At 36.5% G+C, this 10,000-nt stretch overlaps 1 protein-coding gene across 1 annotated transcript in view; it reads left to right on the top strand.

Moving 5' to 3' along the window:
* LOC143018367 (uncharacterized) overlaps positions 1 to 10,000 on the top strand; it is a 20,890-nt gene that overhangs the window by 10,423 nt on the left and 467 nt on the right. The window lies entirely within an intron of this gene.

Genomic DNA, 10,000 nt, shown 5'->3' with positions numbered 1-10,000 from the left:
CCCCTTTCCTATAGCTTTCTCACATATCTGTCTTACCACAAAGATCTGATCTACACAACCTCTACCTGTCCTAAATCCACACTGTTCCTCACCAATTACTCCCTCTGTTCCTCTCCTAATCCTCTCAATCAAGATCCTCCCATAAGCCTTCCCAACTACACTTAACAAGCTAATCCCTCTGAAACTACTACATTCACACGTGTCCCCTTTTCCCTTGTAAAGTGGAACTATACAGGCACTCCTCCAGTCCTCCGGCACTCTACCCTTGGTGGATTAAAGAGTGTAATGAGGAATAGACATTTGGGAATGGATGCTAAGAGGAGACTGTATGAAGGAATGATTGTGCCAACAGCACTGTATGGGGCAGAAACATGGAACATAAGAGAGGAAGAGAGAAGGAGTTTGAATGTGTTTGAGATGAGGTGTCTGAGAAGTATGATGGGGGCTACTAGGCTGGATAGAGTGAGAAATGAGGAGGTGAGGAGGTAGAACAGGGTTGGAAAGGGAGTTGGGAGATAGGGTTGATGAAAGAGTATTAGGATGGTTTGGACACATGGAAAGAATGAGTGAAGAAAGACTAGTAAAAGAGGTATGGAAGGCAGATGTGGAGGGAGTGAACATGAGGGGACGTCCTAGGATGAGGTGGATGGATGGGGTGAAGGGGGCTTTGGGGATGAGGGGAATGTCTGTTGAGGAAGGACGGGAGAGGACAGAAGACAGGGGTGAATGGAGAATGGTTGTATATGGATGATGTTGTGATGCATGAGGTGGAATGGGTGGGGGGATGGGGGGTGAGGTAGTATGTGTGAGCAAAATTTGACGCAGCCCGAAGAGATTTCTCCCCGTCCTCTCCTTTCCTGCATGGGGAGATGGAGAGGGGGGGTCGCCGATATAATGAAGGGGCCTTGTTGTGGAAGTGCTGTCTTGCGACACTGCTTCTGACCCAGGGCAGTGGACAAGGTGCAGGGATGACCCGTCATCTAGGAGGTGCTAAGATGAGAGGGAGGGTGGAGGGGTGTGGAGTGTATTGGGGATGGAATGGGTGGGAATGATTTTATGCCTTTGTGTTTTTGGCTACCTTTCCTTGTAAGGGGGAAAAAGCCTTGGAATATATATATGTATGTAAGTATGTATATATATATATATATATATATATATATATATATATATATATATGTGTGTGTGTGTGTGTGTGTGTGTGTGTGTGTGTATTATATATGTATACATACAGTATATGTATATATACATATATATATATATATATATATATATATATATATATATGTATGTATGTATGTATATAAAATAAAAACTCGGAACTAGACCCGTGACTTCTTCTTATGACTTTTATGAACTTGTCACAATGTCCCAGCATATATATATATATATATATTTTAACATATATATATCTGTATATATATATATATATGTATATATATATATTACAAAGGATTACAAAGGCGGAGCATGCTGACAGGAGACCTTTTGGTCCATATCTAGGTCGGATGCGAAAAAAAATCATAATAATAATAAATGAATAAATAAAAACTATAATAATGTAAATAACAAATAAAATACATAAGTAAATGCATAAGTATGTTTAGTAATAAAGAACAGGTAAATAGAAAATAATAATAAATTGACATATAACTAATAATAAATGAGAATCAAACAGACAAATGATAACAAAACAAAAACAAATAATATAAAATAAATGACAATCATTACAGAATCTTGCTTAGGTGTTTATCTAAATGATTCTTAAAGCTTCGAACTGAACTACATTGCACTGCCTCTGCAGGAAGTTTTCTCCATTCATTAACTACACGGTTGGCGAAGTTGTTTCTACCCACTTCCAAATTGAATCTATTTCCGGACAGTTTGAGACGATTGTTTCTTGTCTGATTCTCATTCAGTGTGGAAATTTTCTCACTTTTGATGTCAATTCCCTTTAGAATTTTAAAGACCTGTATCAAGTCACCTCTGAGTCTACGCTTTTTTAGGGAAAACAGATTCATATATTTTAGTCGATTTTCGTATGATTTATTTTTTATATTTGGAATAAGTTTTGTGGCGTGTATATATATATATATATATATATATATATATATATGTATATATATATATATGTATATATATATATATATATATATATATATATTCATATACATATACATGTATGTATATATAGATATATGACTAAAGTACAACGCGAGAATAAGGAACAGAAATAGAAAAAGAAGCATACAGATTATGCTATAAAAACAAAAATGATGGTAGTATGTTATTAATCACAGAAGTGCCTTACCCAAAGGTTCTGTGGAATATTTTCAATCTCGTGCATTCAGCGAGAATTTTTAACCAGTGTCAGGTTATCACTGAACCAGAAAAATCGAGATATGAACGATGGACGAAAGGGTAGAGTGTGGTTTGTCCGTTTGCTGGGTTGACGTTATCGACATTTACACGGTTGGATTGAAAAGGTCAAAAGAAAAGAATTCGCTGTCTGTGGTTGATTGAGCTAAAACATTTTGTTTTCAATCCCACCCTAAGCTAGAAATATACCGTTGCAGATACATTTATTATCGTATAGAATATAAAATATTGCATTGGAAATAGTTTAAGAATGTGCGGTGAGAATGTAGAAAAACGTGCTGGAAGGGGTACAGAATATAAAAACAGCGTCAGAATTTGAGTCACTAGATGAAAAGAAAACGGACACTTAAACATTTATTGTAATTTATATTGAAACCCTGTGAATGTAAATACAAGGACCAATTTCTAATACTAATTCTAATACTAATATATATATATATATATATTTGGCGTTTTAGGGGTAATGGATACCGAGAATTTGAAGAAGCCTTCATGTCGAGATGAGAGCGTCTTGCAAAGAAATGGCATGTGGTCATTGCGACCAGAAACGAGTCTTTGCGTTCGACGACTTGCTTTAATTAAACACATCAAAGACAGTGATGGCTTTCCTACGGCCCATTTATATCCAATAATCGTCGTTTGCTATCTTCTGCCGAGAGGAATAATGCAGCCAATATGGATGGCTGGTCAATCGGAATGACAACTTGGAAAGCGAGAGCATTGGCGGGAAATTGGCAGGACGCTGCTTGGGGAAGATACATTCAGTTCTAGAGAGTTCTAGAGGACAGCCATTGGTAGGGAAGCCAGAGCGAACCAGAAATCAACTGGAAAGACGATGCAGGACTTGGAGCAAAGGCCTGGACTGTGCATACATGCTACGAAGGCCTGTGTTCTGTTGAACAAGAACATCCACAGAGCTGCGTTGCTCAGGCAACGCGTTTATCCTCTGCCAGAGGCTTGAGTATCCTGACCGGAACTTCTAATACATATTAGACCCGACTAAATTTAATTGCACCATATAGTTTCCGAGACGCTGACCCGTTGCTTATGAATTCTCTGGCAAGTGGATTTTTCTCCCATTTGATTAAAATCACTTGACTTTGGACAGAATAAAATATGTACTTATAGGTGACAGTATTTTTCCGGTATAATTATGACGACCGTGGTAGATTTATAACCTGTGATAAAAACAATTGCATGGCGGAGGTAATACGTTATTATACATGAAAATGTCGAGCGTAGAGTCGGGGGAGTTATTTTACAATAGAGGGGTTGAGAATCGCTGTTAACTATAAACAAGATATTTCTGAAAATGGATGAGGCGAGATAATCCTCCGTGAATGTGGGTTAAATAAATCATGAATAAAGAATTAATTGAACTAGTTCTTCTGGTTAATGCATTCTAAAGCACATATTCCCAGAAAGATCAGAGCCAAAGAAGATGACTTGAACTTCGTTTCGGAGTCTCGAGCGCTTTCAAGTTTGTGTGTATCGCGTTTCTCTTTCGTTCGTTTATTTTCCGTTTTCTTCCTTTCTCTCTATATTTCTTCCATACTTTTTTTTCTTGCTCTCCTCTCCTTCCATATTTTTTATTTCTTTGCTTAATTTTCTTCATGAAATATAGGCGATTCGCGAGACCCACTAATTCGTAAATTAAATTTCTCAGTGGATGAAAGGAAACCTAACTTACCTATGTTCAAGACAAGTAACTTATATATAGTGTTGTTTTAGATACGTGAATGGTCATACAAACGTGCATACACACACACACATACATACATACATATATATATATATATATATATATATATATATATGTACGTATATATATATGTACGTATATATATATATATATATATATATATATATATATATTGTTCATTGTTATAGCCAACCGTGAATCTCCCGACTGCTACTATCGAAGTTTAGAATTCGTCTTATCATCCTCAACGTATTTCATACGTTTAGACTCGGAACTTGACCATGAAACAACTAACCACGCCCCCTTCGATTATATAAAGGGGACCGGCCCTCAGCCGGCCCTCACTCTTACCTACAACCCCCCCCCCTCCTTTTGGACTTCACTACCTGGTATCACCCCTTTGCCGCTGTTGTTCTTGCACCAAGTATACGCAAGTATAGTGTAAACCTTATTCTTGGACATCAACCTTTTTGTGTCTTTATTTGTTATGTGTAATCTACTAAGAGATGTATAAGTATGTTCAGTTTTTCCAAATACTGTGAGTGTATGCTTGTAAATGTAAAAGAGTAAAGCTTTATTTTTCTCTTATTGTAAATATACAGTAGTTTACTTAAGTTTTGTGCAGACTTCTATCTTACCGATCCTCTATCATAATCTTGCTTACATCCAGTCTCATATAGAGCTTTTCATTGGAACGTACCTTAATCTATCTATATTAGTTATACGTTTCATTTTATTGTTGCGGGGTTGCTCCCGATCTGGAACTCGACTTACCCCTAGACTCGAAATTAGTTTCATACTTTCCATCAACTCAGGCCAAACCTAGCAAGCCCATAATATATATATATATATATATATATATATATATATATATATATGTATATATATACATATATATATATGTATGTATATATATATATTTTTTCTATTGAAAATCACAGCATACTCAGCGTTCGTGATCTTTTTCTTAACACTTTCAATTCTTCTAATAATTCTCTTCTTAGAACTTGGTAAATTATAAATAATATTTCCAATGGAGTCCATTGTGGAAATAAAAACTAGAACTTAACGACGTTTCGCCTATACCTTAGGCATCTTCTGGTAAATTTTATTTTCTAAAGATACATACATGCTTATAAATACAAAATGTTACAAAATGTGAAATACCACCATCTCTCCTAGTATTTCACATTTTGTAACATTTTGTATTTATAAGCATGTATATATCTTTAGAAAATAAAATTTACCAGAAGATGCCTAAGGTATAGGCGAAACGTCGTTAAGTTCTAGTTTTTATTTCCACAATGGACTCCATTGGAAATATTATTTATAATTTACCAAGTTCTAAGAAGAGAATTATTAGAAGAATTGAAAGTGTTAAGAAAAAGATCACGAACGCTGAGTATGCTGTGATTTTCAATAGAAAATGTCTTGATGAAAACCTGCTCCCTAAATTCACTAATATATATATATATATATATATGTGTGTGTGTGTGTGTGTGTGTGTGTGTGTGTGTGTGTGTGTGTGTGTGTGTGTGTGTACATATATATTTAAATCGCCTAGCGACACATAGAATATATATGTAAATCGTAAAACGCTGCCTAAATATTCAATTGTGGTATAATTGGCTGATACTCGTAAAATCAAGTTAACTGTATAATTAGCCATTATGGAGGAGCAAAAATCAAATGATATGATTGCGTAGATTCCCATGTTTAGAGTTGTTTTTTCTCTTTTTTTTTCAAAGCTGAGTGAGATTTATAATTTGAAGAGATGAGTACCTGTCGTATTCTCAGTCTGTGTGTGTGTGCGTGTGTGTGTTTGTGTGTGTGCGCTTGCATGTGTGTATTTACCTAATTGTTGATCTAATTTGATTAAAAAATTAAAAACCTCTCATTACATTTTACCGAGGCGAAAAATGCGTCCCTGCCAGCGACAGGCGAAGAAACCAAATTCTTTCTCTTTGGGTCCCCTCCTCATTTCTCCTCATTTTTTTTTAGTAATATTTAGGCAAAAAATTATCCATATATTACACGTGCCATGATAATTTCTGGATAGCATGTCAAAGGTGGTTAGGTTAGGTTAGGTTAGGTTAGGTTAACGCGGTTGTTCTGAAGGCAGAGAAGAGATTCGAACTCAGGGTAGGGATCCGTTGGGAATAAATTAATACACAAATGAATAAGTAAATAAGTAAATAAAAGTAAATAGGTTAATAAATTAATAAGCAAATAAGTGAGTAGACAAATCAATAGAAATAAAAGATAGAATGAAATAAGTAACAAATCAATGAACATATGAATATATAAGTAAATAGATAAATGATGGGTAAATAAATAGATACAAGTAAACAAATAGTATATAGATAAATAGAGAAAGAAAGAAAAAATTTGATAAGAAATAAAGATGAAGAGATAAATAAACAAACAACCAAATAAATAAATATATAAATAAATAAACAAATAGACATGTTTTTACACGAGAAACAAGCCAGCCACTGAAACCAAAACATGATGTCAGTTGTTCTTCCTCCACCTGAGGAGAGGATCTTTGATATGCAGCTGGGCGAGGAGGGGGGAGGGGGGATTCCCACCAAAAGGCTGAAACCCAAGACTCCTCCTGGGCTGCTCCAGAATCCTGGAGGAATGCCCTTGAGTCCTAGAAAAAGAGAGAGTGAGATAGAAAGAGAGAGTGAGAGAGAGGGGGGGGGGAGAGAAAGGAACATCGTATGGCTGGGGGAAACAAGTTCTTAGGCGGTTTGGTTATATGTATGAATGTTTTTTATAAGTATTTTCATGGGATTGGAAAATGTGTATTCTAGTCCTTGGCAACAGGAGTGAATACAAAGATATTCTGTTTATGTTATGAAGAACTGATGTTATTTTTTTCTTTATCAAACTGTTTTTGAGAACTTCATTTCATGTTATTTGAAAGATGAAACTAGAATTTCTTTTAAATTTAGTTTTTTTTTTTATAAGAATAAGCAATGACAGAAGAACATGTTCTTGGCCCTAATTCTTTATGCATAGAATCGGACCTTCTTATTCATGTTGATCTTATCTACGTTAAGTTTCAATGTGATCCATAACCTTTTTCAGTCCTCCTTAATACTCCTTGATATCTCACAACAAATTTCTCGCAGTCCTTTATCTAAAAAAATAGATATTAAAGTAGGTTATTTGAAAAAAAAATATTAGAAAAATTACTTGAAAAATGAGAAGTTTAATCATCATTAAGAAATATAAAAATGGGACATAGATCAGTGATACAAATTTAGTTGAAACTATATTTAATATGTTACTGAAGGAAACTAATAGATGTAGAAAAAGAAAGACTTATGAAAATATATAGATATTTGTCATTCTTATTGTAAAGGTAACAGTATGGTCAGTATGTATGTCTTGTGACCTTTGGGTCGGGGTGGGGATGGATGAAGGCGGTAGTATCCCAGGATAAGCGTCAGTGGTCTAACCCTTTCCAGTTAAGTGAATGGTTTAATTATTTTTCCAAGGTAATACCATACTTTTTTCTTGTTATTCTTAAAGATCACTTTCCCTAAAAAGATTAATAGATTTAAAAAGACAGTTATTTTCGGAAATGGCGAATGTAATTCTATGCAGCGGCAAAAATAATAATAATAAATAAATAAATAAATAAATAGATAAATAAATAAAAATAAAAATAAAAATGAAAAAAGAACTTGAGCCAGGAGGCGATTAAATGTGAAAATAATAAATCCGTTACCTTTGCCCACTATATTCAGACAGAAGGATATAAGTTTTTTTTTTCTCGCAAGGACAGGGTTGGCAGGAGTGGATGAAGAGTAGCACTTTTCGTTAAAAATACAATAAACTGTATTATCAACAATTCGATTAAGGAAGAGGACAGTACGGAATCTATTTGGGTGGAGATTATAGGCAAGAATAAGAAAGTTATTATTGGCGTCCTATATAGACCTCCTAACCTCAGCATTGAGCAGACTGATCCCCTGATTCATGAAATTCGCAGAGCGTCCCAGTACAAAAACGTTGTGATCATGGGAGATTTTAATTATAGAAACATTGACTGGGAAATTTTAGTAGGAGATCAGGAAACGAAAAAATTCTTAGATGTGGTGCAGAATAATTTCCTAAAACAAATGATTACCGATCCTACGAAGAGAGAAAATACTCTGGACTTACTTTTAACTAATAATGAGCACCTAATGAGTAACGTAAAAGTGGGAGATAGTCTAGGCTCTAGCGATCATCAAGAAATAAAATTCAATATTATTTGGGAAGAATTAAAAAGTACAAATAACGTCCAAGTACCAGACTTCAGGAGAGCCAACTTTGACAATATAAAAAACCTATTTGAAATTGAATATGAAATGTCATACGGATGGTTCAGACATCATCGACACGGTCAAGGGTCGGGACATGACCAGGGGTCGGGTCACGGAGGGTAATATGCATACCTTGGGTCAGGTCACTTGGGAGTGGGGTGTAAGCAGCCAGGTCAGCGATTTGAATGAAATGTATAGCAATCTAACTGATTTCATTATTAATGCACAAAATACATTTATCCCCCTGAACTCAATATGGAAGAATAGTAATACTCTGCATAGGATATCAGATGACATCCTGTGGTTAGAGGGGTGGTAAGTAGTTCTTCTATTGGCAGAGGATGGTGGCTGGACTCCGCTCCCTGAAGCCGGACTTTGGGTCTTCTTTTGGATAGATAGTCCGCTATCCACTGCAGGAACCTCCCCCGGATTCCCCTGGCGGCAAGACCCTCCAGTATTGCCGCGGGACTAGCCAGTTCAAATGCCTTTTCCAGGTCAAAGAAGACGACCATCGTATGACCCCGCTCCACGTGACTCAATAGTGTTGCAATATTATGAGTCGTTCCTGTCCATCTAGTGAAAACGTAGAGATTCTCCGGGGGTGGTCCCATTTTCCAATGTAATTTCCGTAGGACCATCCTCTACATGGTTTTTTCTAGGCAGTTCGTCAAGGATAAAGGGCGAAAATTTCCATGCTCCTTGGGCTTGGGGATAAGAACGATGTCGGCCTGCTTTCAATTAGATGGGAGTTTCCCATACTGCTAACTAGTATTCAATATGTGAACGAGCGTTCTCTCCTCTGCATCCCCCAGATGCGCGATCATGGAGTAGGTCACGAGGTCGCTACTAGGAGTAGTGTCAGAAATATTCTTGTAAGAAGACTGAAGCTCCTGTATGGTGAAGAGTGTGTGTATGTCCGTGCGACAGTGTGCGTACGTCTAGCAAATTCTTGCACCAGAAGGGAACAGTTTATATAATGGGACTAAGGTACAGAGTGGGAGAAAAGGAGGAACGTGATTGATCGAGACTGGTCAATAGCCGTATGTCGTTCATCTTCTTCTCTAACGACCTAATAACTGTGGTGAAGGTTTCTGAGGCTAGGGATTATGTACATGTCAGTGATTTGGGAGTTGATAGAAGGGTTTTTGTTTTTAATGTAAAGGGCGTCATAAAGAAATAACTTAGGGAAGGAAAAACTGGAAACTAGTTTGCCTCAACGGCGGTAGTTTGAAGCAACCCTCTCCACCTCTAGGCTATATCAACCTCACGAATAAAAAGCTCTTCACAAATGCGGAAAACTTATTGAACCTTAGCTTGAACTGCCATGTGCTCTCCAAACCCCACTCCGCACGCTAAGCGGGTTGAGCTCGAGTCTCTGCTAGATGATATTTTCCACCTCGCAGATAATGGAAAGGTCAAATTAGACGAGCAGCCTCCTTACAAGAAGACATCTTTAAGCAGCCAAATCCCTCAAGCAAGATACTTCCATTACCATCTGGAGAGCGGATAAAGCATCTTGCTATATACTCATCCCCACCGATGAGTATATTTCCAGGATCAACGACATCCTCAGAGAGAACAGCAAATTCCAGGTAACTAA

This window comes from Oratosquilla oratoria, chromosome 34 (genome assembly GCF_046742065.1).
Source record: "Oratosquilla oratoria isolate Oo_2021 chromosome 34, ASM4674206v1, whole genome shotgun sequence".
Lineage (NCBI taxonomy): Eukaryota > Metazoa > Arthropoda > Malacostraca > Stomatopoda > Squillidae > Oratosquilla > Oratosquilla oratoria.
This window is presented reverse-complemented; position numbering and strand designations above follow the sequence as displayed.